The following is a 26,264-nucleotide window of genomic DNA, read 5'->3' as shown; positions in this document are numbered from 1 at the left end:
GTACTTTCCAACTACCTGTTGATTCACCCTAAGGCCCCAAATTAGGGTTAGCAAACTCAGGCTAGGGTTAGGGTAAGAAAAACTATGGCATATCCAGACATCAACATGTGTTTTTATGACAGTTCTGCTCCCCACACGGATGAGAAACCACAATTCAGCTTGCTTTAGTAGCATATTGCCTACTTTCCAACTACCTGTTGATTCACCATAAGGCCCAAATTAGGGTTAGCAAACTCAGGCTATGGTTAAGGTTAGAAAAACTATGGCATATCGAGACATCAACATGTGTTTTTATGACAGTTCTGCTCCCCACATGGAAGAGAAACCACAATTCAGCTTGCTTTAGTAGCATATCGCCTACTTTCCAACTACCTGTTGATTCACCATAAGGCCCCAAATTAGGGTTAGCAAACTCAGGCTAGGGTTAGGGTTAGAAAAACTATGGCATATCCATACATCAACATGTGTTTTTTTGACAGTACTGCTCCCCACACGGATGAGAAAGCAAAATTCAGCATGCTTTAGAAGCATATTGAGTACTTTCCAACTACCTGTTGATTCACCCTAAGGCCCCAAATTAGGGTTAGCAAACTCAGGCTAGGGTTAGGGTAAGAAAAAGTATGGCATATCCAGACATCAACATGTGTTTTTATGACAGTTCTGCTCCCCACACGGATGAGAAACCACAATTCAGCTTGCTTTAGTAGCATATTGCCTACTTTCCAACTACCTGTTGATTCACCATAAGGCCCAAATTAGGGTTAGCAAACTCAGGCTACGGTTATGGTTAGAAAAACTATGGCATATCCAGACATCAACATGTGTTTTTATGACAGTTCTGCTCCCCACACGGATGAGAAACCACAATTCAGCTTGCTTTAGTAGCATATTGCCTACTTTCCAACTACCTGTTGATTCACCATAAGGCCCAAATTAGGGTTAGCAAACTCAGGCTAGGGTTATGGTTAGAAAAACTATGGCATATCCAGACATCAACATGTGTTTTTATGACAGTTCTGCTCCCCACACGGATGAGAAACCACAATTCAGCTTGCTTTAGTAGCATATTGCCTACTTTCCAACTACCTGTTGATTCATCATAAGGCCCAAATTAAGGTTAGCAAACTCAGGCTAGGGTTATGGTTAGAAAAACTATGGCATATCCAGACATCAACATGTGTTTTTATGACAGTACTGCTCCCCACAAGGATGAGAAAACAAAATTCAGCATGCTTTAGTAGCATATTGACTACTTTCCAACTACCTGTTGATTCACCATAAGGCCCCAAATTAGGGTTAGCAAACTCAGGCTAGGGTTAGGGTTAGAAAAACTATGGCATATCCAGACATCAACATGTGTTTTTATGACAGTTCTGCTCCCCACACGGATGAGAAACCACAATTCAGCTTGCTTTAGTAGCATATTGCCTACTTTCCAACTACCTGTTGATTCACCATAAGGCCCAAATTACGGTTAGCAAACTGAGGCTAGGGTTACGGTTAGAAAAACTATGGCATATCCAGACATCAACATGTGTTTTTATGACAGTTCTGCTCCCCACACTGATGAGAAACCACAATTCAGCTTGCTTTAGTAGCATATTGCCTACTTTCCAACTACCTGTTGATTCACCTTAAGGCCCCAAATTAGGGTTAGCAAACTGAGGCTACGGTTAGGGTTAGAATAACTATGGCATATCCAGACATCAACATGTGTTTTTATGACAGTTCTGCTCCCCACACGGATGAGAAACCACAATTCAGCTTGCTTTAGTAGCATTTTGCCTACTTTCCAACTTCCTGTTGATTCACCATAAGGCCCCAAATTAGGGTTAGCAAACTCAGGCTAGTGTTACGGTTAGAAAAACTATGGCATATCCAGACATCAACATATGTTTTTATGAAAGTTCTGCTCCCCACACGAATGAGAAACCACAATTCAGCTTGCTTTAGTAGCATATTGCCTACTTTCCAACTTCCTGTTGATTCACCATAAGGCCCCAAATTAGGGTTAGCAAACTCAGGCTAGTGTTACGGTTAGAAAAACTATGGCATATCCAGACATCAACATATGTTTTTATGAAAGTTCTGCTCCCCACACGGATGAGAAACCACAATTCAGCTTGCTTTAGTAGCATATTGCCTACTTTCCAACTACCTGTTGATTCACCGTAAGGCCCCAAATTATGGTTAGCAAATTCAGGCTAGGGTTACGGTTAGAAAAACTATGGCATATCCAGACATCAACATGTGTTTTTATGACAGTTCTGCTCCCCACACGGATGAGAAACCACAATTCAGCTTGCTTTAGTAGCGTATTGCCTACTTTCCAACTACCTGTTGATTCACCATAAGGCCCCAAATTAAGGTTAGCAAACTCAGGCTATGGTTATGGTTAGAAAAACTATGGCATATCCAGACATCAACATGTGTTTTTATGACAGTTCTGCTCCCCACACGGATGAGAAACCACAATTCAGCTTGCTTTAGTAGCATATTGCCTACTTTCCAACTACCTGTTGATTCACCATAAGGCCCCAAATTAGGGTTAGCAAACTCAGGCTAGGGTTAGGGTTAGAAAAACTATGGCATATCCAGACATCAACATGTGTTTTTATGACAGTACTGCTCCACACAAGGATGAGAAAACAAAATTCAGCTTGCTTTAGTAGCATATTGCCTACTTTCCAACTACCTGTTGATTCACCATAAGGCCCCAAATTAGGGTTAGCAAACTCAGGCTAGGGTTAGGGTTAGAAAAACTATGGCATATCCAGACATCAACATGTGTTTTTATGACAGTTCTGCTCCACACACGGATGAGTAACCACAATTCAGCTTGCTTTAGTAGCATATTGCCTACTTTCCAACTACCTGTTGATTCACCATAAGGCCCCAAATTAGGGTTAGCAAACTGAGGCTAGGGTTAGGGTTAGAAAAACTATGGCATATCCAGACATCAACATGTGTTTTTATGACAGTTCTGCTCCCCACACGGATGAGAAACCACAATTCAGCTTGCTTTAGTAGCATATTGCCTACTTTCCAACTACCTGTTGATTCACCCTAAGGCCCCAAATTAGGGTTAGCAAATTCTGGCTAGGGTTACGGTTAGAAAAACTATGGCATATCCAGACATCAACATGTGTTTTTATGACAGTACTGCTCCACACACGGATGAGTAACCACAATTCAGCTTGCTTTAGTAGCATATTGCCTACTTTCCAACTACCTGTTGATTCACCATAAGGCCCCAAATTAGGGTTAGCAAACTCAGGCTAGGGTTAGGGTTAGAAAAACTATGGCATATCCAGACATCAACATGTGTTTTTATGACAGTTCTGCTCCCCACACGGATGAGAAACCACAATTCAGCTTGCTTTAGTAGCATATTGCCTACTTTCCAACTACCTGTTGATTCACCCTAAGGCCCCAAATTAGGGTTAGCAAACTCAGGCTAGGGTTACGGTTAGAAAAACTATGGCATATCCAGACATCAACATGTGTTTTTATGACAGTACTGCTCCACACAAGGATGAGAAAACAAAATTCAGCTGGCTTTAGTAGCATATTGCCTACTTTCCAACTACCTGTTGATTCACCATAAGGCCCCAAATTAGGGTTAGCAAACTCAGGCTAGGGTTAGGGTTAGAAAAACTATGGCATATCCAGACATCAACATGTGTTTTTATGACAATTCTGCTCCCCACACGGATGAGAAACCACAATTCAGCTTGCTTTAGTAGCATATTGCCTACTTTCCAACTACCTGTTGATTCACCGTAAGGCCCCAAATTATGGTTAGCAAATTCAGGCTAGGGTTACGGTTAGAAAAACTATGGCATATCCAGACATCAACATGTGTTTTTATGACAGTTCTGCTACCCACACGGATGAGAAACCACAATTCAGCTTGCTTTAGTAGCGTATTGCCTACTTTCCAACTACCTGTTGATTCACCATAAGGCCCCAAATTAAGGTTAGCAAACTCAGGCTATGGTTATGGTTAGAAAAACTATGGCATATCCAGACATCAACATGTGTTTTTATGACAGTTCTGCTCCCCACACGGATGAGAAACCACAATTCAGCTTGCTTTAGTAGCATATTGCCTACTTTCCAACTACCTGTTCATTCACCATAAGGCCCCAAATTAGGGTTAGCAAACTCAGGCTAGGGTTAGGGTTAGAAAAACTATGGCATATCCAGACATCAACATGTGTTTTTATGACAGTACTGCTCCACACAAGGATGAGAAAACAAAATTCAGCTTGCTTTAGTAGCATATTGCCTACTTTCCAACTACCTGTTGATTCACCATAAGGCCCCAAATTAGGGTTAGCAAACTCAGGCTAGGGTTAGGGTTAGAAAAACTATGGCATATCCAGACATCAACATGTGTTTTTATGACAATTCTGCTCCCCACATGGATGAGAAACCACAATTCAGCTTGCTTTAGTAGCGTATTGCCTACTTTCCAACTACCTGTTGATTCACCATAAGGCCCCAAATTAAGGTTAGCAAACTCAGGCTACGGTTATGGTTAGAAAAACTATGGCATATCCAGACATCAACATGTGTTTTTATGACAATTCTGCTCCCCACACGGATGAGAAACCACAATTCAGCTTGCTTTAGTAGCGTATTGCCTACTTTCCAACTACCTGTTGATTGACCCTAAGGCCCCAAATTAGGGTTAGCAAATTCAGGTTAGGGTTAGGTTTAGAATAACTATGGCATATCCAGACATCAACATGTGTTTTTATGACAGTTCTGCTCCCCACACGGATGACAAACAACAATTCAGCTTGCTTTAGTAGCATATTGCCTACTTTCCAACTACCTGTTGATTCACCATAGGGCCCCAAATTAGGGTTAGCAAACTCAGGCTAGGGTAACGGTTAGAAAAACTATGGCATATCCAGACATCAACATGTGTTTTTATGACAGTTCTGCTCCCCACACGGATGAGAAACCACAATTCAGCTTGCTTTAGTAGCATATTGCCTACTTTCCAACTACCTGTTGATTCACCATAAGGCCCAAATTAGGGTTAGCAAACTCAGGCTAGGGTTAGGGTTAGAAAAACTATGGCATATCCAGACATCAACATGTGTTTTTATGACAGTTCTGCTCCCCACACTGATGAGAAACCACAATTCAGCTTGCTTTAGTAGCATATTGCCTACTTTCCAACTACCTGTTGATTCACCCTAAGGCCCCAAATTAGGGTTAGGGTTAGCAAACTGAGGCTACGGTTAGGGTTAGAATAACTATGGCATATCCAGACATCATCATGTGTTTTTATGACAGTTCTGCTCCCAACACGGATGAGAAACCACAATTCAGCTTGCTTTAGTAGCATATTGCCTACTTTCCAACTACCTGTTGATTCACCATAAGGCCCCAAATTAGGGTTAGCAAACTCAGGCTATGGTTAGGGTTAGAAAAACTATGGCATATCCAGACATCAACATGTGTTTTTATGACAATTCTGCTCCCCACACGGATGAGAAACCACAATTCAGCTTGCTTTAGTAGCGTATTGCCTACTTTCCAACTACCTGTTGATTCACCTTAAGGCCCCAAATTAGGGTTAGCAAACTCAGGCTAGGGTTACGGTTAGAAAAACTATGGCATATCCAGACATCAACATGTGTTTTTATGACAGTTCTGCTCCCCACACTGATGAGAAACCACAATTCAGCTTGCTTTAGTAGCATATTGCCTACTTTCCAACTACCTGTTGATTCACCCTAAGGCCCCAAATTAGGGTTAGCAAACTGAGGCTACGGTTAGGGTTAGAATAACTATGGCATATCCAGACATCAACATGTGTTTTTATGACAGTTCTGCTCCCCACACGGATGAGAAACCACAATTCAGCTTGCTTTAGTAGCATATTGCCTACTTTCCAACTTCCTGTTGATTCACCATAAGGCCCCAAATTAGGGTTAGCAAACTCAGGCTAGTGTTACGGTTAGAAAAACTATGGCATATCCAGACATCAACATATGTTTTTATGAAAGTTCTGCTCCCCACACGGATGAGAAACCACAATTCAGCTTGCTTTAGTAGCATATTGCCTACTTTCCAACTACCTGTTGATTCACCGTAAGGCCCCAAATTATGGTTAGCAAATTCAGGCTATGGTTACGGTTAGAAAAACTATGGCATATCCAGACATCAACATGTGTTTTTATGACAGTTCTGCTCCCCACACGGATGAGAAACCACAATTCAGCTTGCTTTAGTAGCGTATTGCCTACTTTCCAACTACCTGTTGATTCACCATAAGGCCCCAAATTAAGGTTAGCAAACTCAGGCTATGGTTATGGTTAGAAAAACTATGGCATATCCAGACATCAACATGTCTTTTTATGACAGTTCTGCTCCCCACACGGATGAGAAACCACAATTCAGCTTGCTTTAGTAGCATATTGCCTACTTTCCAACTACCTGTTGATTCACCATAAGGCCCCAAATTAGGGTTAGCAAACTCAGGCTAGGGTTAGGGTTAGAAAAACTATGGCATATCCAGACATCAACATGTGTTTTTATGACAGTACTGCTCCACACAAGGATGAGAAAACAAAATTCAGCTTGCTTTAGTAGCATATTGCCTACTTTCCAACTACCTGTTGATTCACCATAAGGCCCCAAATTAGGGTTAGCAAACTCAGGCTAGGGTTAGGGTTAGAAAAACTATGGCATATCCAGACATCAACATGTGTTTTTATGACAGTTCTGCTCCACACACGGATGAGTAACCACAATTCAGCTTGCTTTAGTAGCATATTGCCTTCTTTCCAACTACCTGTTGATTCACCATAAGGCCCCAAATTAGGGTTAGCAAACTCAGGCTAAGGTTAGGGTTAGAAAAACTATGGCATATCCAGACATCAACATGTGTTTTTATGACAGTTCTGCTCCCCACACGGATGAGAAACCACAATTCAGCTTGCTTTAGTAGCATATTGCCTACTTTCCAACTACCTGTTGATTCACCCTAAGGCCCCAAATTAGGGTTAGCAAATTCTGGCTAGGGTTAGGGTTAGAAAAACTATGGCATATCCAGACATCAACATGTGTTTTTATGACAGTACTGCTCCACACACGGATGAGTAACCACAATTCAGCTTGCTTTAGTAGCATATTGCCTACTTTCCAACTACCTGTTGATTCACCATAAGGCCCCAAATTAGGGTTAGCAAACTCAGGCTAGGGTTAGGGTTAGAAAAACTATGGCATATCCAGACATCAACATGTGTTTTTATGACAGTTCTGCTCCCCACACGGATGAGAAACCACAATTCAGCTTGCTTTAGTAGCATATTGCCTACTTTCCAACTACCTGTTGATTCACCCTAAGGCCCCAAATTAGGGTTAGCAAACTCAGGCTAGGGTTACGGTTAGAAAAACTATGGCATATCCAGACATCAACATGTGTTTTTATGACAGTACTGCTCCACACAAGGATGAGAAAACAAAATTCAGCTGGCTTTAGTAGCATATTGCCTACTTTCCAACTACCTGTTGATTCACCATAAGGCCCCAAATTAGGGTTAGCAAACTCAGGCTAGGGTTAGGGTTAGAAAAACTATGGCATATCCAGACATCAACATGTGTTTTTATGACAATTCTGCTCCCCACACGGATGAGAAACCACAATTCAGCTTGCTTTAGTAGCATATTGCCTACTTTCCAACTACCTGTTGATTCACCATAAGGCCCCAAATTAGGGTTAGCAAACTCAGGCTATGGTTAGGGTTAGAAAAACTATGGCATATCCAGACATCAACATGTGTTTTTATGACAATTCTGCTCCCCACACGGATGAGAAACCACAATTCAGCTTGCTTTAGTAGCGTATTGCCTACTTTCCAACTACCTGTTGATTCACCTTAAGGCCCCAAATTAGGGTTAGCAAACTCAGGCTAGGGTTACGGTTAGAAAAACTATGGCATATCCAGACATCAACATGTGTTTTTATGACAGTTCTGCTCCCCACACTGATGAGAAACCACAATTCAGCTTGCTTTAGTAGCATATTGCCTACTTTCCAACTACCTGTTGATTCACCCTAAGGCCCCAAATTAGGGTTAGCAAACTGAGGCTACGGTTAGGGTTAGAATAACTATGGCATATCCAGACATCAACATGTGTTTTTATGACAGTTCTGCTCCCCACACGGATGAGAAACCACAATTCAGCTTGCTTTAGTAGCATATTGCCTACTTTCCAACTTCCTGTTGATTCACCATAAGGCCCCAAATTAGGGTTAGCAAACTCAGGCTAGTGTTACGGTTAGAAAAACTATGGCATATCCAGACATCAACATATGTTTTTATGAAAGTTCTGCTCCCCACACGGATGAGAAACCACAATTCAGCTTGCTTTAGTAGCATATTGCCTACTTTCCAACTACCTGTTGATTCACCGTAAGGCCCCAAATTATGGTTAGCAAATTCAGGCTATGGTTACGGTTAGAAAAACTATGGCATATCCAGACATCAACATGTGTTTTTATGACAGTTCTGCTCCCCACACGGATGAGAAACCACAATTCAGCTTGCTTTAGTAGCGTATTGCCTACTTTCCAACTACCTGTTGATTCACCATAAGGCCCCAAATTAAGGTTAGCAAACTCAGGCTATGGTTATGGTTAGAAAAACTATGGCATATCCAGACATCAACATGTCTTTTTATGACAGTTCTGCTCCCCACACGGATGAGAAACCACAATTCAGCTTGCTTTAGTAGCATATTGCCTACTTTCCAACTACCTGTTGATTCACCATAAGGCCCCAAATTAGGGTTAGCAAACTCAGGCTAGGGTTAGGGTTAGAAAAACTATGGCATATCCAGACATCAACATGTGTTTTTATGACAGTACTGCTCCACACAAGGATGAGAAAACAAAATTCAGCTTGCTTTAGTAGCATATTGCCTACTTTCCAACTACCTGTTGATTCACCATAAGGCCCCAAATTAGGGTTAGCAAACTCAGGCTAGGGTTAGGGTTAGAAAAACTATGGCATATCCAGACATCAACATGTGTTTTTATGACAGTTCTGCTCCACACACGGATGAGTAACCACAATTCAGCTTGCTTTAGTAGCATATTGCCTACTTTCCAACTACCTGTTGATTCACCATAAGGCCCCAAATTAGGGTTAGCAAACTCAGGCTAGGGTTACGGTTAGAAAAACTATGGCATATCCAGACATCAACATGTGTTTTTATGACAGTTCTGCTCCCCACACGGATGAGAAACCACAATTCAGCTTGCTTTAGTAGCATATTGCCTACTTTCCAACTACCTGTTGATTCACCCTAAGGCCCCAAATTAGGGTTAGCAAATTCTGGCTAGGGTTAGGGTTAGAAAAACTATGGCATATCCAGACATCAACATGTGTTTTTATGACAGTACTGCTCCACACACGGATGAGTAACCACAATTCAGCTTGCTTTAGTAGCATATTGCCTACTTTCCAACTACCTGTTGATTCACCATAAGGCCCCAAATTAGGGTTAGCAAACTCAGGCTAGGGTTAGGGTTAGAAAAACTATGGCATATCCAGACATCAACATGTGTTTTTATGACAGTTCTGCTCCCCACACGGATGAGAAACCACAATTCAGCTTGCTTTAGTAGCATATTGCCTACTTTCCAACTACCTGTTGATTCACCGTAAGGCCCCAAATTATGGTTAGCAAATTCAGGCTAGGGTTACGGTTAGAAAAACTATGGCATATCCAGACATCAACATGTGTTTTTATGACAGTTCTGCTCCCCACACGGATGAGAAACCACAATTCAGCTTGCTTTAGTAGCGTATTGCCTACTTTCCAACTACCTGTTGATTCACCATAAGGCCCCAAATTAAGGTTAGCAAACTCAGGCTATGGTTATGGTTAGAAAAACTATGGCATATCCAGACATCAACATGTGTTTTTATGACAGTTCTGCTCCCCACACGGATGAGAAACCACAATTCAGCTTGCTTTAGTAGCATATTGCCTACTTTCCAACTACCTGTTCATTCACCATAAGGCCCCAAATTAGGGTTAGCAAACTCAGGCTAGGGTTAGGGTTAGAAAAACTATGGCATATCCAGACATCAACATGTGTTTTTATGACAGTACTGCTCCACACAAGGATGAGAAAACAAAATTCAGCTTGCTTTAGTAGCATATTGCCTACTTTCCAACTACCTGTTGATTCACCATAAGGCCCCAAATTAGGGTTAGCAAACTCAGGCTAGGGTTAGGGTTAGAAAAACTATGGCATATCCAGACATCAACATGTGTTTTTATGACAATTCTGCTCCCCACATGGATGAGAAACCACAATTCAGCTTGCTTTAGTAGCGTATTGCCTACTTTCCAACTACCTGTTGATTCACCATAAGGCCCCAAATTAAGGTTAGCAAACTCAGGCTACGGTTATGGTTAGAAAAACTATGGCATATCCAGACATCAACATGTGTTTTTATGACAATTCTGCTCCCCACACGGATGAGAAACCACAATTCAGCTTGCTTTAGTAGCGTATTGCCTACTTTCCAACTACCTGTTGATTGACCCTAAGGCCCCAAATTAGGGTTAGCAAATTCAGGTTAGGGTTAGGTTTAGAATAACTATGGCATATCCAGACATCAACATGTGTTTTTATGACAGTTCTGCTCCCCACACGGATGACAAACAACAATTCAGCTTGCTTTAGTAGCATATTGCCTACTTTCCAACTACCTGTTGATTCACCATAGGGCCCCAAATTAGGGTTAGCAAACTCAGGCTAGGGTAACGGTTAGAAAAACTATGGCATATCCAGACATCAACATGTGTTTTTATGACAGTTCTGCTCCCCACACGGATGAGAAACCACAATTCAGCTTGCTTTAGTAGCATATTGCCTACTTTCCAACTACCTGTTGATTCACCATAAGGCCCAAATTAGGGTTAGCAAACTCAGGCTAGGGTTAGGGTTAGAAAAACTATGGCATATCCAGACATCAACATGTGTTTTTATGACAGTTCTGCTCCCCACACTGATGAGAAACCACAATTCAGCTTGCTTTAGTAGCATATTGCCTACTTTCCAACTACCTGTTGATTCACCCTAAGGCCCCAAATTAGGGTTAGGGTTAGAATAACTATGGCATATCCAGACATCATCATGTGTTTTTATGACAGTTCTGCTCCCAACACGGATGAGAAACCACAATTCAGCTTGCTTTAGTAGCATATTGCCTACTTTCCAACTACCTGTTGATTCACCATAAGGCCCCAAATTAGGGTTAGCAAACTCAGGCTATGGTTAGGGTTAGAAAAACTATGGCATATCCAGACATCAACATGTGTTTTTATGACAATTCTGCTCCCCACACGGATGAGAAACCACAATTCAGCTTGCTTTAGTAGCGTATTGCCTACTTTCCAACTACCTGTTGATTCACCTTAAGGCCCCAAATTAGGGTTAGCAAACTCAGGCTAGGGTTACGGTTAGAAAAACTATGGCATATCCAGACATCAACATGTGTTTTTATGACAGTTCTGCTCCCCACACTGATGAGAAACCACAATTCAGCTTGCTTTAGTAGCATATTGCCTACTTTCCAACTACCTGTTGATTCACCCTAAGGCCCCAAATTAGGGTTAGCAAACTGAGGCTACGGTTAGGGTTAGAATAACTATGGCATATCCAGACATCAACATGTGTTTTTATGACAGTTCTGCTCCCGACACGGATGAGAAACCACAATTCAGCTTGCTTTAGTAGCATATTGCCTACTTTCCAACTTCCTGTTGATTCACCATAAGGCCCCAAATTAGGGTTAGCAAACTCAGGCTAGTGTTACGGTTAGAAAAACTATGGCATATCCAGACATCAACATATGTTTTTATGAAAGTTCTGCTCCCCACACGGATGAGAAACCACAATTCAGCTTGCTTTAGTAGCATATTGCCTACTTTCCAACTACCTGTTGATTCACCGTAAGGCCCCAAATTATGGTTAGCAAATTCAGGCTATGGTTACGGTTAGAAAAACTATGGCATATCCAGACATCAACATGTGTTTTTATGACAGTTCTGCTCCCCACACGGATGAGAAACCACAATTCAGCTTGCTTTAGTAGCGTATTGCCTACTTTCCAACTACCTGTTGATTCACCATAAGGCCCCAAATTAAGGTTAGCAAACTCAGGCTATGGTTATGGTTAGAAAAACTATGGCATATCCAGACATCAACATGTCTTTTTATGACAGTTCTGCTCCCCACACGGATGAGAAACCACAATTCAGCTTGCTTTAGTAGCATATTGCCTACTTTCCAACTACCTGTTGATTCACCATAAGGCCCCAAATTAGGGTTAGCAAACTCAGGCTAGGGTTAGGGTTAGAAAAACTATGGCATATCCAGACATCAACATGTGTTTTTATGACAGTTCTGCTCCCCACACGGATGAGAAACCACAATTCAGCTTGCTTTAGTAGCATATTGCCTACTTTCCAACTACCTGTTGATTCACCATAAGGCCCCAAATTAAGGTTAGCAAACTCAGGCTATGGTTATGGTTAGAAAAACTATGGCATATCCAGACATCAACATGTGTTTTTATGACAGTTCTGCTCCCCACACGGATGAGAAACCACAATTCAGCTTGCTTTAGTAGCATATTGCCTACTTTCCAACTACCTGTTGATTCACCATAAGGCCCCAAATTAGGGTTAGCAAACTCAGGCTAGGGTTAGGGTTAGAAAAACTATGGCATATCCAGACATCAACATGTGTTTTTATGACAGTTCTGCTCCCCACACTGATGAGAAACCACAATTCAGCTTGCTTTAGTAGCATATTGCCTACTTTCCAACTACCTGTTGATTCACCCTAAGGCCCCAAATTAGGGTTAGGGTTAGCAAACTGAGGCTACGGTTAGGGTTAGAATAACTATGGCATATCCAGACATCATCATGTGTTTTTATGACAGTTCTGCTCCCAACACGGATGAGAAACCACAATTCAGCTTGCTTTAGTAGCATATTGCCTACTTTCCAACTACCTGTTGATTCACCATAAGGCCCCAAATTAGGGTTAGCAAACTCAGGCTATGGTTAGGGTTAGAAAAACTATGGCATATCCAGACATCAACATGTGTTTTTATGACAATTCTGCTCCCCACACGGATGAGAAACCACAATTCAGCTTGCTTTAGTAGCGTATTGCCTACTTTCCAACTACCTGTTGATTCACCTTAAGGCCCCAAATTAGGGTTAGCAAACTCAGGCTAGGGTTACGGTTAGAAAAACTATGGCATATCCAGACATCAACATGTGTTTTTATGACAGTTCTGCTCCCCACACTGATGAGAAACCACAATTCAGCTTGCTTTAGTAGCATATTGCCTACTTTCCAACTACCTGTTGATTCACCCTAAGGCCCCAAATTAGGGTTAGCAAACTGAGGCTACGGTTAGGGTTAGAATAACTATGGCATATCCAGACATCAACATGTGTTTTTAGGACAGTTCTGCTCCCCACACGGATGAGAAACCACAATTCAGCTTGCTTTAGTAGCATATTGCCTACTTTCCAACTTCCTGTTGATTCACCATAAGGCCCCAAATTAGGGTTAGCAAACTCAGGCTAGTGTTACGGTTAGAAAAACTATGGCATAACCAGACATCAACATATGTTTTTATGAAAGTTCTGCTCCCCACACGGATGAGAAACCACAATTCAGCTTGCTTTAGTAGCATATTGCCTACTTTCCAACTACCTGTTGATTCACCGTAAGGCCCCAAATTATGGTTAGCAAATTCAGGCTAGGGTTACGGTTAGAAAAACTATGGCATATCCAGACATCAACATGTGTTTTTATGACAGTTCTGCTCCCCACACGGATGAGAAACCACAATTCAGCTTGCTTTAGTAGCGTATTGCCTACTTTCCAACTACCTGTTGATTCACCATAAGGCCCCAAATTAAGGTTAGCAAACTCAGGCTATGGTTATGGTTAGAAAAACTATGGCATATCCAGACATCAACATGTGTTTTTATGACAGTTCTGCTCCCCACACGGATGAGAAACCACAATTCAGCTTGCTTTAGTAGCATATTGCCTACTTTCCAACTACCTGTTGATTCACCATAAGGCCCCAAATTAGGGTTAGCAAACTCAGGCTAGGGTTAGGGTTAGAAAAACTATGGCATATCCAGACATCAACATGTGTTTTTATGACAGTTCTGCTCCCCACACGGATGAGAAACCACAATTCAGCTTGCTTTAGTAGCATATTGCCTACTTTCCAACTACCTGTTGATTCACCATAAGGCCCAAATTAGGGTTAGCAAACTCAGGCTAGGGTTAGGGTTAGAAAAACTATGGCATATCCAGACATCAACATGTGTTTTTATGACAGTTCTGCTCCCCACACGGATGAGAAACCACAATTCAGCTTGCTTTAGTAGCATATTGCCTACTTTCCAACTACCTGTTGATTCACCATAAGGCCCAAATTAGGGTTAGCAAACTCAGGCTAGGGTTAGGGTTAGAAAAACTATGGCATATCCAGACATCAACATGTGTTTTTATGACAGTTCTGCTCCCCACACGGATGAGAAACCACAATTCAGCTTGCTTTAGTAGCATATTGCCTACTTTCCAACTACCTGTTGATTCACCATAAGGCCCCAAATTAGGGTTAGCAAACTCAGGCTAGGGTTAGGGTTAGAAAAACTATGGCATATCCAGACATCAACATGTGTTTTTATGACAGTACTGCTCCACACAAGGATGAGAAAACAAAATTCAGCTTGCTTTAGTAGCATATTGCCTACTTTCCAACTACCTGTTGATTCACCATAAGGCCCCAAATTAGGGTTAGCAAACTCAGGCTATGGTTAGGGTTAGAAAAACTATGGCATATCCAGACATCAACATGTGTTTTTATGACAATTCTGCTCCCCACACGGATGAGAAACCACAATTCAGCTTGCTTTAGTAGCGTATTGCCTACTTTCCAACTACCTGTTGATTCACCATAAGGCCCCAAATTAGGGTTAGCAAACTCAGGCTAGGGTTACGGTTAGAAAAACTATGGCATATCCAGACATCAACATGTGTTTTTATGACAGTTCTGCTCCCCACACTGATGAGAAACCACAATTCAGCTTGCTTTAGTAGCATATTGCCTACTTTCCAACTACCTGTTGATTCACCCTAAGGCCCCAAATTAGGGTTAGCAAACTGAGGCTACGGTTAGGGTTAGAAAAACTATGGCATATCCAGACATCAACATGTGTTTTTATGACAGTACTGCTCCACACACGGATGAGAAACCACAATTCAGCTTGCTTTAGTAGCATATTGCCTACTTTCCAACTACCTGTTGATTCACCATAAGGCCCCAAATTAGGGTTAGCAAACTCAGGCTAGGGTTAGGGTTAGAAAAACTATGGCATATCCAGACATCAACATGTGTTTTTATGACAGTTCTGCTCCCCACACGGATGAGAAACCACAATTCAGCTTGCTTTAGTAGCATATTGCCTACTTTCCAACTACCTGTTGATTCACCCTAAGGCCCCAAATTAGGGTTAGCAAATTCAGGCTAGGGTTACGGTTAGAAAAACTATGGCATATCCAGACATCAACATGTGTTTTTATGACAGTTCTGCTCCCCACACGGATGAGAAACCACAATTCAGCTTGCTTTAGTAGCATATTGCCTACTTTCCAACTACCTGTTGATTCACCATAAGGCCCCAAATTAGGGTTAGCAAACTCAGGCTATGGTTAGGGTTAGAAAAACTATGGCATATCCAGACATCAACATGTGTTTTTATGACAATTCTGCTCCCCACACGGATGAGAAACCACAATTCAGCTTGCTTTAGTAGCGTATTGCCTACTTTCCAACTACCTGTTGATTCACCATAAGGCCCCAAATTAGGGTTAGCAAACTCAGGCTAGGGTTACGGTTAGAATAACTATGGCATATCCAGACATCAACATGTGTTTTTATGACAGTTCTGCTCCCCACACTGATGAGAAACCACAATTCAGCTTGCTTTAGTAGCATATTGCCTACTTTCCAACTACCTGTTGATTCACCCTAAGGCCCCAAATTAGGGTTAGCAAACTGAGGCTACGGTTAGGGTTAGAAAAACTATGGCATATCCAGACATCAACATGTGTTTTTATGACAGTACTGCTCCACACACGGATGAGAAACCACAATTCAGCTTGCTTTAGTAGCATATTGCCTACTTTCCAACTACCTGTTGATTCACCATAAGGCCCCAAATTAGGGTTAGCAAACTCAGGCTAGGGTTAGGGTTAGAAAAACTATGGCATATCCAGACATCAACATGTGTTTTTATGACAGTTCTGCTCCCCACACGGATGAGAAACCACAATTCAGCTTGCTTTAGTAGCATATTGCCTACTTTCCAACTACCTGTTGATTCACCATAAGGCCCCAAATTAGGGTTAGCAAACTCAGGCTATGGTTAGGGTTAGAAAAACTATGGCATATCCAGACATCAACATGTGTTTTTATGACAGTTCTGCTCCCCACACGGATGAGAAACCACAATTCAGCTTGCTTTAGTAGCATATTGCCTACTTTCCAACTACCTGTTGATTCACCCTAAGGCCCCAAATTAGGGTTAGCAAATTCTGGCTAGGGTTAGGGTTAGAAAAACTATGGCATATCCAGACATCAACATGTGTTTTTATGACAGTACTGCTCCACACACGGATGAGAAACCACAATTCAGCTTGCTTTAGTAGCATATTGCCTACTTTCCAACTACCTGTTGATTCACCATAAGGCCCCAAATTAGGGTTAGCAAACTCAGGCTAGGGTTAGGGTTAGAAAAACTATGGCATATCCAGACATCAACATGTGTTTTTATGACAGTTCTGCTCCCCACACGGATGAGAAACCACAATTCAGCTTGCTTTAGTAGCATATTGCCTACTTTCCAACTACCTGTTGATTCACCCTAAGGCCCCAAATTAGGGTTAGCAAACTCAGGCTAAGGTTACGGTTAGAAAAACTATGGCATATCCAGACATCAACATGTGTTTTTATGACAGTACTGCTCCACACAAGGATGAGAAAACAAAATTCAGCTGGCTTTAGTAGCATATTGCCTACTTTCCAACTACCTGTTGATTCACCATAAGGCCCCAAATTAGGGTTAGCAAACTCAGGCTAGGGTTAGGGTTAGAAAAACTATGGCATATCCAGACATCAACATGTGTTTTTATGACAGTTCTGCTCCCCACACGGATGAGAAACCACAATTCAGCTTGCTTTAGTAGCATATTGCCTACTTTCCAACTACCTGTTGATTCACCATAAGGCCCCAAATTAGGGTTAGCAAACTCAGGCTAGGGTTAGGGTTAGAAAAACTATGGCATATCCAGACATCAACATGTGTTTTTATGACAGTTCTGCTCCCCACACGGATGACAAACCACAATTCAGCTTGCTTTAGTACCATATTGCCTACTTTCCAACTACCTGTTGATTCACCAAAAGGCCCCAAATTAGGGTTAGCAAACTCAGGCTAGGGTTACGGTTAGAAAAACTATGGCATATCCAGACATCAACATGTGTTTTTATGACAGTTCTGCTCCCCACACGGATGAGAAACCACAATTCAGCTTGCTTTAGTAGCATATTGCCTACTTTCCAACTACCTGTTGATTCACCATAAGGCCCCAAATTAGGGTTAGCAAACTCAGGCTATGGTTAGGGTTAGAAAAACTATGGCATATCCAGACATCAACATGTGTTTTTATGACAGTTCTGCTCCCCACACGGATGAGAAACCACAATTCAGCTTGCTTTAGTAGCATATTGCCTACTTTCCAACTACCTGTTGATTCACCCTAAGGCCCCAAATTAGGGTTAGCAAATTCTGGCTAGGGTTAGGGTTAGAAAAACTATGGCATATCCAGACATCAACATGTGTTTTTATGACAGTACTGCTCCACACACGGATGAGAAACCACAATTCAGCTTGCTTTAGTAGCATATTGCCTACTTTCCAACTACCTGTTGATTCACCATAAGGCCCCAAATTAGGGTTAGCAAACTCAGGCTAGGGTTAGGGTTAGAAAAACTATGGCATATCCAGACATCAACATGTGTTTTTATGACAGTTCTGCTCCCCACACGGATGAGAAACCACAATTCAGCTTGCTTTAGTAGCATATTGCCTACTTTCCAACTACCTGTTGATTCACCCTAAGGCCCCAAATTAGGGTTAGCAAACTCAGGCTAGGGTTACGGTTAGAAAAACTATGGCATATACAGACATCAACATGTGTTTTTATGACAGTTCTGCTCCCCACACGGATGAGAAACCACAATTCAGCTTGCTTTAGTAGCATATTGCCTACTTTCCAACTACCTGTTGATTCACCATAAGGCCCCAAATTAGGGTTAGCAAACTCAGGCTACGGTTAGGGTTAGAAAAACTATGGCATATCCAGACATCAACATGTGTTTTTATGACAGTACTGCTCCACACACGGATGAGAAACCACAATTCAGCTTGCTTTAGTAGCATATTGCCTACTTTCCAACTACCTGTTGATTCACCATAAGGCCCCAAATTAGGGTTAGCAAACTCAGGCTAGGGTTAGGGTTAGAAAAACTATGGCATATCCAGACATCAACATGTGTTTTTATGACAGTTCTGCTCCCCACACGGATGAGAAACCACAATTCAGCTTGCTTTAGTAGCATATTGCCTACTTTCCAACTACCTGTTGATTCACCCTAAGGCCCCAAATTAGGGTTAGCAAATTCAGGCTAGGGTTACGGTTAGAAAAACTATGGCATATCCAGACATCAACATGTGTTTTTATGACAGTTCTGCTCCCCACACGGATGAGAAACCACAATTCAGCTTGCTTTAGTAGCATATTGCCTACTTTCCAACTACCTGTTGATTCACCATAAGGCCCCAAATTAGGGTTAGCAAACTCAGGCTATGGTTAGGGTTAGAAAAACTATGGCATATCCAGACATCAACATGTGTTTTTATGACAATTCTGCTCCCCACACGGATGAGAAACCACAATTCAGCTTGCTTTAGTAGCGTATTGCCTACTTTCCAACTACCTGTTGATTCACCATAAGGCCCCAAATTAGGGTTAGCAAACTCAGGCTAGGGTTACGGTTAGAAAAACTATGGCATATCCAGACATCAACATGTGTTTTTATGACAGTTCTGCTCCCCACACTGATGAGAAACCACAATTCAGCTTGCTTTAGTAGCATATTGCCTACTTTCCAACTACCTGTTGATTCACCCTAAGGCCCCAAATTAGGGTTAGCAAACTGAGGCTACGGTTAAGGTTAGAAAAACTATGGCATATCCAGACATCAACATGTGTTTTTATGACAGTACTGCTCCACACACGGATGAGAAACCACAATTCAGCTTGCTTTAGTAGCATATTGCCTACTTTCCAACTACCTGTTGATTCACCATAAGGCCCCAAATTAGGGTTAGCAAACTCAGGCTAGGGTTAGGGTTAGAAAAACTATGGCATATCCAGACATCAACATGTGTTTTTATGACAGTTCTGCTCCCCACACGGATGAGAAACCACAATTCAGCTTGCTTTAGTAGCATATTGCCTACTTTCCAACTACCTGTTGATTCACCCTAAGGCCCCAAATTAGGGTTAGCAAATTCAGGCTAGGGTTATGGTTAGAAAAACTATGGCATATCCAGACATCAACATGTGTTTTTATGACAGTACTGCTCCACACACGGATGAGAAACCACAATTCAGCTTGCTTTAGTAGCATATTGCCTACTTTCCAACTACCTGTTGATTCACCATAAGGCCCCAAATTAGGGTTAGCAAACTCAGGCTAGGGTTAGGGTTAGAAAAACTATGGCATATCCAGACATCAACATGTGTTTTTATGACAGTTCTGCTCCCCACACGGATGAGAAACCACAATTCAGCTTGCTTTAGTAGCATATTGCCTACTTTCCAACTACCTGTTGATTCACCCTAAGGCCCCAAATTAGGGTTAGCAAACTCAGGCTAGGGTTACGGTTAGAAAAACTATGGCATATACAGACATCAACATGTGTTTTTATGACAGTTCTGCTCCCCACACGGATGAGAAACCACAATTCAGCTTGCTTTAGTAGCATATTGCCTACTTTCCAACTACCTGTTGATTCACCATAAGGCCCCAAATTAGGGTTAGCAAACTCAGGCTACGGTTAGGGTTAGAAAAACTATGGCATATCCAGACATCAACATGTGTTTTTATGACAGTACTGCTCCACACACGGATGAGAAACCACAATTCAGCTTGCTTTAGTAGCATATTGCCTACTTTCCAACTACCTGTTGATTCACCATAAGGCCCCAAATTAGGGTTAGCAAACTCAGGCTAGGGTTAGGGTTAGAAAAACTATGGCATATCCAGACATCAACATGTGTTTTTATGACAGTTCTGCTCCCCACACGGATGAGAAACCACAATTCAGCTTGCTTTAGTAGCATATTGCCTACTTTCCAACTACCTGTTGATTCACCCTAAGGCCCCAAATTAGGGTTAGCAAATTCAGGCTAGGGTTACGGTTAGAAAAACTATGGCATATCCAGACATCAACATGTGTTTTTATGACAGTTCTGCTCCCCACACGGATGAGAAACCACAATTCAGCTTGCTTTAGTAGCATATTGCCTACTTTCCAACTACCTGTTGATTCACCATAAGGCCCCAAATTAGGGTTAGCAAACTCAGGCTATGGTTAGGGTTAGAAAAACTATGGCATATCCAGACATCAACATGTGTTTTTATGACAATTCTGCTCCCCACACGGATGAGAAACCACAATTCAGCTTGCTTTAGTAGCGTATTGCCTACTTTCCAACTACCTGTTGATTCACCATAAGGCCCCAAATTAGGGTTAGCAAACTCAGGCTAGGGTTACGGTTAGAAAAACTATGGCATATCCAGACATCAACATGTGTTTTTATGACAGTTCTGCTCCCCACACTGATGAGAAACCACAATTCAGCTTGCTTTAGTAGCATATTGCCTACTTTCCAACTACCTGTTGATTCACCCTAAGGCCCCAAATTAGGGTTAGCAAACTGAGGCTACGGTTAAGGTTAGAAAAACTATGGCATATCCAGACATCAACATGTGTTTTTATGACAGTACTGCTCCACACACGGATGAGAAACCACAATTCAGCTTGCTTTAGTAGCATATTGCCTACTTTCCAACTACCTGTTGATTCACCATAAGGCCCCAAATTAGGGTTAGCAAACTCAGGCTAGGGTTAGGGTTAGAAAAACTATGGCATATCCAGACATCAACATGTGTTTTTATGACAGTTCTGCTCCCCACACGGATGAGAAACCACAATTCAGCTTGCTTTAGTAGCATATTGCCTACTTTCCAACTACCTGTTGATTCACCCTAAGGCCCCAAATTAGGGTTAGCAAATTCAGGCTAGGGTTACGGTTAGAAAAACTATGGCATATCCAGACATCAACATGTGTTTTTATGACAGTTCTGCTCCCCACACGGATGAGAAACCACAATTCAGCTTGCTTTAGTAGCATATTGCCTACTTTCCAACTACCTGTTGATTCACCATAAGGCCCCAAATTAGGGTTAGCAAACTCAGGCTATGGTTAGGGTTAGAAAAACTATGGCATATCCAGACATCAACATGTGTTTTTATGACAGTTCTGCTCCCCACACGGATGAGAAACCACAATTCAGCTTGCTTTAGTAGCATATTGCCTACTTTCCAACTACCTGTTGATTCACCCTAAGGCCCCAAATTAGGGTTAGCAAATTCTGGCTAGGGTTAGGGTTAGAAAAACTATGGCATATCCAGACATCAACATGTGTTTTTATGACAGTACTGCTCCACACACGGATGAGAAACCACAATTCAGCTTGCTTTAGTAGCATATTGCCTACTTTCCAACTACCTGTTGATTCACCATAAGGCCCCAAATTAGGGTTAGCAAACTCAGGCTAGGGTTAGGTTTAGAAAAACTATGGCATATCCAGACATCAACATGTGTTTTTATGACAGTTCTGCTCCCCACACGGATGAGAAACCACAATTCAGCTTGCTTTAGTAGCATATTGCCTACTTTCCAACTACCTGTTGATTCACCCTAAGGCCCCAAATTAGGGTTAGCAAACTCAGGCTAGGGTTACGGTTAGAAAAACTATGGCATATCCAGACATCAACATGTGTTTTTATGACAGTTCTGCTCCCCACACGGATGAGAAACCACAATTCAGCTTGCTTTAGTAGCATATTGCCTACTTTCCAACTACCTGTTGATTCACCATAAGGCCCCAAATTAGGGTTAGCAAACTCAGGCTAGGGTTAGGGTTAGAAAAACTATGGCATATCCAGACATCAACATGTGTTTTTATGACAGTTCTGCTCCCCACACGGATGACAAATCACAATTCAGCTTGCTTTAGTAGCATATTGCCTACTTTCCAACTACCTGTTGATTCACCAAAAGGCCCCAAATTAGGGTTAGCAAACTCAGGCTAGGGTTACGGTTAGAAAAACTATGGCATATCCAGACATCAACATGTGTTTTTATGACAGTTCTGCTCCCCACACGGATGAGAAACCACAATTCAGCTTGCTTTAGTAGCATATTGCCTACTTTCCAACTACCTGTTGATTCACCATAAGGCCCCAAATTAGGGTTAGCAAACTCAGGCTATGGTTAGGGTTAGAAAAACTATGGCATATCCAGACATCAACATGTGTTTTTATGACAGTTCTGCTCCCCACACGGATGAGAAACCACAATTCAGCTTGCTTTAGTAGCATATTGCCTACTTTCCAACTACCTGTTGATTCACCCTAAGGCCCCAAATTAGGGTTAGCAAATTCTGGCTAGGGTTAGGGTTAGAAAAACTATGGCATATCCAGACATCAACATGTGTTTTTATGACAGTACTGCTCCACACACGGATGAGAAACCACAATTCAGCTTGCTTTAGTAGCATATTGCCTACTTTCCAACTACCTGTTGATTCACCATAAGGCCCCAAATTAGGGTTAGCAAACTCAGGCTAGGGTTAGGGTTAGAAAAACTATGGCATATCCAGACATCAACATGTGTTTTTATGACAGTTCTGCTCCCCACACGGATGAGAAACCACAATTCAGCTTGCTTTAGTAGCATATTGCCTACTTTCCAACTACCTGTTGATTCACCCTAAGGCCCCAAATTAGGGTTAGCAAACTCAGGCTAGGGTTACGGTTAGAAAAACTATGGCATATCCAGACATCAACATGTGTTTTTATGACAGTACTGCTCCACACAAGGATGAGAAAACAAAATTCAGCTGGCTTTAGTAGCATATTGCCTACTTTCCAACTACCTGTTGATTCACCATAAGGCCCCAAATTAGGGTTAGCAAACTCAGGCTAGGGTTAGGGTTAGAAAAACTATGGCATATCCAGACATCAACATGTGTTTTTATGACAGTTCTGCTCCCCACACGGATGAGAAACCACAATTCAGCTTGCTTTAGTAGCATATTGCCTACTTTCCAACTACCTGTTGATTCACCATAAGGCCCCAAATTAAGGTTAGCAAACCCAGGCTATGGTTATGGTTAGAAAAACTATGGCATATCCAGACATCAACATGTGTTTTTATGACAGTTCTGCTCCCCACACGGATGAGAAACCACAATTCAGCTTGCTTTAGTAGCATATTGCCTACTTTCCAACTACCTGTTGATTCACCATAAGGCCCCAAATTAGGGTTAGCAAACTCAGGCTAGGGTTATGGTTAGAAAAACTATGGCATATACAGACATCAACATGTGTTTTTATGACAGTTCTGCTCCCCACACGGATGAGAAACCACAATTCAGCTTGCTTTAGTAGCATATTGCCTACTTTCCAACTACCTGTTGATTCACCATAAGGCCCAAATTAGGGTTAGCAAACTCAGGCTAGGGTTAGGGTTAGAAAAACTATGGCATATACAGACATCAACATGTGTTTTTATGACAGTTCTGCTCCCCACACGGATGAGAAACCACAATTCAGCTTGCTTTAGTAGCATATTGCCTACTTTCCAACTACCTGTTGATTCACCATAAGGCCCCAAATTAGGGTTAGCAAACTCAGGCTAGGGTTAGGGTTAGAAAAACTATGGCATATCCAGACATCAACATGTGTTTTTATGACAGTTCTGCTCCCCACACTGATGAGAAACCACAATTCAGCTTGCTTTAGTAGCATATTGCCTACTTTCCAACTACCTGTTGATTCACCCTAAGGCCCCAAATTAGGGTTAGGGTTAGCAAACTGAGGCTACGGTTAGGGTTAGAATAACTATGGCATATCCAGACATCATCATGTGTTTTTATGACAGTTCTGCTCCCAACACGGATGAGAAACCACAATTCAGCTTGCTTTAGTAGCATATTGCCTACTTTCCAACTACCTGTTGATTCACCATAAGGCCCCAAATTAGGGTTAGCAAACTCAGGCTAGGGTTACGGTTAGAAAAACTATGGCATATCCAGACATCAACATGTGTTTTTATGACAGTTCTGCTCCCCACACTGATGAGAAACCACAATTCAGCTTGCTTTAGTAGCATATTGCCTACTTTCCAACTACCTGTTGATTCACCCTAAGGCCCCAAATTAGGGTTAGCAAACTGAGGCTACGGTTAGGGTTAGAATAACTATGGCATATCCAGACATCAACATGTGTTTTTATGACAGTTCTGCTCCCCACACGGATGAGAAACCACAATTCAGCTTGCTTTAGTAGCATATTGCCTACTTTCCAACTTCCTGTTGATTCACCATAAGGCCCCAAATTAGGGTTAGCAAACTCAGGCTAGTGTTACGGTTAGAAAAACTATGGCATATCCAGACATCAACATGTGTTTTTATGACAGTTCTGCTCCCCACACGGATGAGAAACCACAATTCAGCTTGCTTTAGTAGCATATTGCCTACTTTCCAACTACCTGTTGATTCACCATAAGGCCCCAAATTAGGGTTAGCAAACTCAGGCTATGGTTAGGGTTAGAAAAACTATGGCATATCCAGACATCAACATGTGTTTTTATGACAGTTCTGCTCCCCACACGGATGAGAAACCACAATTCAGCTTGCTTTAGTAGCATATTGCCTACTTTCCAACTACCTGTTGATTCACCCTAAGGCCCCAAATTAGGGTTAGCAAATTCTGGCTAGGGTTAGGGTTAGAAAAACTATGGCATATCCAGACATCAACATGTGTTTTTATGACAGTACTGCTCCACACACGGATGAGAAACCACAATTCAGCTTGCTTTAGTAGCATATTGCCTACTTTCCAACTACCTGTTGATTCACCATAAGGCCCCAAATTAGGGTTAGCAAACTCAGGCTAGGGTTAGGGTTAGAAAAACTATGGCATATCCAGACATCAACATGTGTTTTTATGACAGTTCTGCTCCCCACACGGATGAGAAACCACAATTCAGCTTGCTTTAGTAGCATATTGCCTACTTTCCAACTACCTGTTGATTCACCCTAAGGCCCCAAATTAGGGTTAGCAAACTCAGGCTAGGGTTACGGTTAGAAAAACTATGGCATATACAGACATCAACATGTGTTTTTATGACAGTTCTGCTCCCCACACGGATGAGAAACCACAATTCAGCTTGCTTTAGTAGCATATTGCCTACTTTCCAACTACCTGTTGATTCACCATAAGGCCCCAAATTAGGGTTAGCAAACTCAGGCTACGGTTAGGGTTAGAAAAACTATGGCATATCCAGACATCAACATGTGTTTTTATGACAGTACTGCTCCACACACGGATGAGAAACCACAATTCAGCTTGCTTTAGTAGCATATTGCCTACTTTCCAACTACCTGTTGATTCACCATAAGGCCCCAAATTAGGGTTAGCAAACTCAGGCTAGGGTTAGGGTTAGAAAAACTATGGCATATCCAGACATCAACATGTGTTTTTATGACAGTTCTGCTCCCCACACGGATGAGAAACCACAATTCAGCTTGCTTTAGTAGCATATTGCCTACTTTCCAACTACCTGTTGATTCACCCTAAGGCCCCAAATTAGGGTTAGCAAATTCAGGCTAGGGTTACGGTTAGAAAAACTATGGCATATCCAGACATCAACATGTGTTTTTATGACAGTTCTGCTCCCCACACGGATG

Source organism: Paramormyrops kingsleyae, chromosome 13, assembly GCF_048594095.1.
Source record: "Paramormyrops kingsleyae isolate MSU_618 chromosome 13, PKINGS_0.4, whole genome shotgun sequence".
In the NCBI taxonomy this organism is placed as follows: Eukaryota; Metazoa; Chordata; class Actinopteri; order Osteoglossiformes; family Mormyridae; genus Paramormyrops; species Paramormyrops kingsleyae.
This window is presented reverse-complemented; position numbering follows the sequence as displayed.